Genomic DNA, 4,111 nt, shown 5'->3' with positions numbered 1-4,111 from the left:
TGACCTTTGTTTTTTACTTAGGATCATAATATGGTTGTCAAGATTCCATGAGGACCATATATGACTTAGTATGATTTCAAAGAAGTTTTTTGTTGATAAGGGTAACGTTTTGTCGTTTGTTCACTTTTTGACAAAAAGTATGGTAAGACTTGTTGGTTTGATCTGATGTTATCTATTTTTAAGCATCAATCAATTTTTTATGATCTTAGTATGATTGTCAAGATTTCATACAAGTCATATATGACTTTGTCTAGTTTCTAGGAATCATATATGACTGTGTATGATTGCTAAGAAACAATTATGGTCAGCAACACGGTCCAATATGATTCTATGGTACCCATATCGGAGAATACAATATATTGCTTTCAAATGTCAATTCAACGCAGCGGGAAGTTGTTATAGAAAGATGTAAGTCAAATTTCTTTCCTTGAAAGTTGTACAAAAATGGAACCTTATCATCCTCGGGTAACAATACGAATGGTGACTTTTTTACACTCAGTTGTAGATTCCTTTTTGTTTCGATTAGTTGTTTATGGCTTCCGAATTGTATATATATTTCGCTTTTTTCTCTGTTAGGTGACCTGTGTTTTTTTACTTAGGATCATAGTATGGTTGTCAAGATTCCATGAGACCATATAAGACTTAGTATGATTTCAAAGATGCTTTTTGTTGATAAGGGTATCGTTTTGTCGTTTGTTCACTTTTTGACAGAAAGTATGGTAAGACTTATTGGTTTGATCTGTTGTGCTCTATTTTAAAGCATCAATCAATTTTTTATGATCATAGTATGATTGTCAAGATTTCATACAAGTCATATATGACATTGTCTAGTTTCTAGGAATCATATATGACTTTGTATGATTGCTAAGAAACAATTATGATCAGCAACACGGTCCAATATGATTCTATGATGCACAGATCAGAGAATACAATATATTGACTTCAAAATTCAATTCAACGCAGCGGGAAGTTGTTATAGAAAGAGGTAAACCAAATTTCTTTCCTTGAAAGTTGTTCGAAAAATGTAACCTTATCATGAATATACTTAAGGAAATAATAGTGTTTGATACGTAACTCACTGACATGTTAAGCAAATCAAGGTTACCTTTTTCGTTTAATTTTTTATGGTTCAAATAGCACTGCGAACAAGTTTCTAATTACGTTTTCTTAGAAACTTTCCATAGTATGATATAGTTGCCTTATTCCACATTTGACCACATTTGATTTCCCTGTTTCCTGTGTGTAGCGAGTTACTTCTTATGTTCCTTGGATAGGAAAATGTACCACTCAAGTGTGTTTTGCAAACAAATAAGAGATTTGGGCTAATCCTCGATGTACCCATATTTGCACTTATGTGTGTCTTTGAAACATAAAACGGCAATTCTTACAGATCACAAGAGTTGCTAGCCATGTTATATCTTGTGTAATTTGTACTTTTTTGGTTGTTTTTTGTTACGTCAGAAAAGCGGCAAAGATGACTCGTGAAACCACAGATTCTTTGTATATTTGATGTTTGAATAAATTAAAAATTGATCGGCATTTTTGGCTGACGGCATCTGGTCGATTGTTTTAGAAACTTTTCAGTGAGTTTAATTTGATAATTATCGTAGAAACTTTTTAATCTACAAATTTCAAAAGCGGCTTTCATGATTTGACTTAATCGATTTGCGTCATAAAAATATCTACTAAATCTGGGCAAATTAGTTAAAATCTTTTAGATTTTAAAAATCAACTGCTGCAGCCATGTCGATGCAGAATAGCAGCGATAACCTTGATTATGATTATTACGACTATTATAATTATTCTGATTATTACCGTGAATGGGTAACTTGCAGTTTCCCTCATCAATTTCATCTCAAGTAGCGTTGTTAGTCCCGATAAATCACTCAGTTTTCCCATATCTGCAAGTTTTTCATCATTCTCTCATCTGTAAAAGTGTCCATAACTTGATTATATTTTTTTCTCTTTAACCTTTTCTTCAAAAAATAGTGTTCAACCTTCTCTTCTGAGAAGTAAGAAAAAAAAGATTTCTTCCCGTTGTATCTAACACACAAATATGCACCACTAGACAAAATTACCCCCAAATATGTGCCCCAGGAAAATTTAGAAAATATGTGCTCTGAAAACAGCCAAATCCAAACGCAAAAAAATTGTCGGTGTTATTAGTTTGATTTAGATGAAACTGATAAATTGATTTAGATGATGATTTAGATGAAACCAAAAAATAAAACGATAAATTTACTTAATACTAATAACTTGCCGTTATCGTCATCGCGATTTTATCAAAAAGACTTCCAGAGAGAAAAAACAAATCATTGTGAAAATAGTTTAAATCAATTCACATTGCGACAAAAACATTTGTACAATTTTCAATTACGCCCCACTTTATCTGATCGTTTTTCAGCACTTTTTTACTACTGTTTTTCACATGGAAACAGTTTAAGTTCACCAAATGCATTCTCAATTTTATTGTATTTTTTAGGTGACCAGAAATTATTTAATGCGCATATGTTATGCAAATTTTGCCATCGCAGCGAGAGTGAAATAAATTGTTTTCTACGGTCACTAGGGTTAGAAATGTCAGCAACCGTTGGTATGTTTTGCTTAAAATTTGAGGAAAAGTTAAAATGGGTACATATTGTTTTAGTTGTGAAAAATGATTCTGATGTTTTGATTCAGAGGGAAACAAACCATGAGATCAAAATTTTTTACGCCAACCACCTTTCCAATTAGCCTGGAATACGAAATACCTAACACATTTCTTATCAAAAGTTTTAGCAAGTCTCTCACTTTAAAAACAAAAACAAATGGAAAAGTCATGTTTGCAGTGATCAAACCCGGGTCGAGAAAAATTATGTAAGAAATGCGCTGAAATGCGCTGAAACTTTGCAAGAAACGCGCTGAAAAACACTGATTTTTTTTAAAAAAAAAGCTATCACTGAGAATGGAACCCAGCTCTCCTGTGCCGTAGCCCTCACTCAATCCACTGCACCAATGCTTCCTGAAATTCTTCCGATTTAATTCGATTTTATATTAATAGACAGTTTAGGAAGAAATGCGCAGAAATTATGTGAGAAAATGTTAATCATTATAAAAGGAAAATTGAATGGTTCGAAATTGAGGAATCGATGTCAAAGAGCGTTAAAATCGAACAATAATTTTAAGAAGAACGCTGAAATTTGAATACATTTCTTACTAAGTTTCAGCGCATTTCAGCGCAAAATTATGTAAGATTTTTGCGCTGAAAGTTTAAAAAATCAGCTTATTTCAGCTCATTTCAGCACATTTCAGCGCATTCAACTCATTTCTTACATAATTTTAGCACATTCAGCGCACTTCGTACAAAATAATGCGCTGAAACGGCGCTGACATCTCGACCCGGGAAAGAGGCAGATGCATTTAATTTTCAAACATTTTCTAAAACAGTGCCTCAGAGAAAAGTAATACGCGAGTGAATCTCAATCATGCAACAAGAAAAGTAAGAATAGTTTACAGGTGTTTTTTTTTCACTGTAAAAATGTGAACTCTGGTATGGCAAAACTGATTCTTTCCCTACGTTTAAATAACATTTTTCTTAATTTTTGAACTGGAATTAATAAGGGGCTCTTGCATTTTGAAACTGAACCGACGAAAAACAGACCAAAAACAATGCAAAACGATATATAAGAAGAATAGTGACGCAATGGTGTAGTCCAACGATTAGTCTCAACATAGAAGCTCACCCAAATTTAAAAGGAAGGGGTTACAGTGTAGGGTGAAAAATGGTACTTCTTTTCATCCCGATTTTTCAACCTTCGAAATCATCACAAAGCTATTTAAAAGGAAGGGGTAACAGTGTAGGGTGAAAAATGGTACTTCTTTTCATCCCGATTTTTCAACCTTCGAAATCATCACAAAGCTATGCAAACGGGATTAGAAACAAGCTCGTTAGTTTGGAAACTCTTCACTTTATATCCTCCTTATTTTCCAATTCGTTTCTAATCTAACCGTTAATTTATCTCAAAAATTATAATAAAATGGGAATGGATGTAATATGGCATTTCATGGAGCATACATTGCCTAAAAGTTCGACTTAAAACAAAAAGGCTCAGCTCAAACTAAAAGACATTGA

This window comes from Convolutriloba macropyga, chromosome 3, assembly GCF_964194025.1.
Source record: "Convolutriloba macropyga chromosome 3, txConMacr16.3, whole genome shotgun sequence".
In the NCBI taxonomy this organism is placed as follows: Eukaryota; Metazoa; Xenacoelomorpha; order Acoela; family Convolutidae; genus Convolutriloba; species Convolutriloba macropyga.
The sequence above is the reverse complement of the archived record's forward strand: the minus strand, read 5'-3'. Positions refer to the sequence as shown.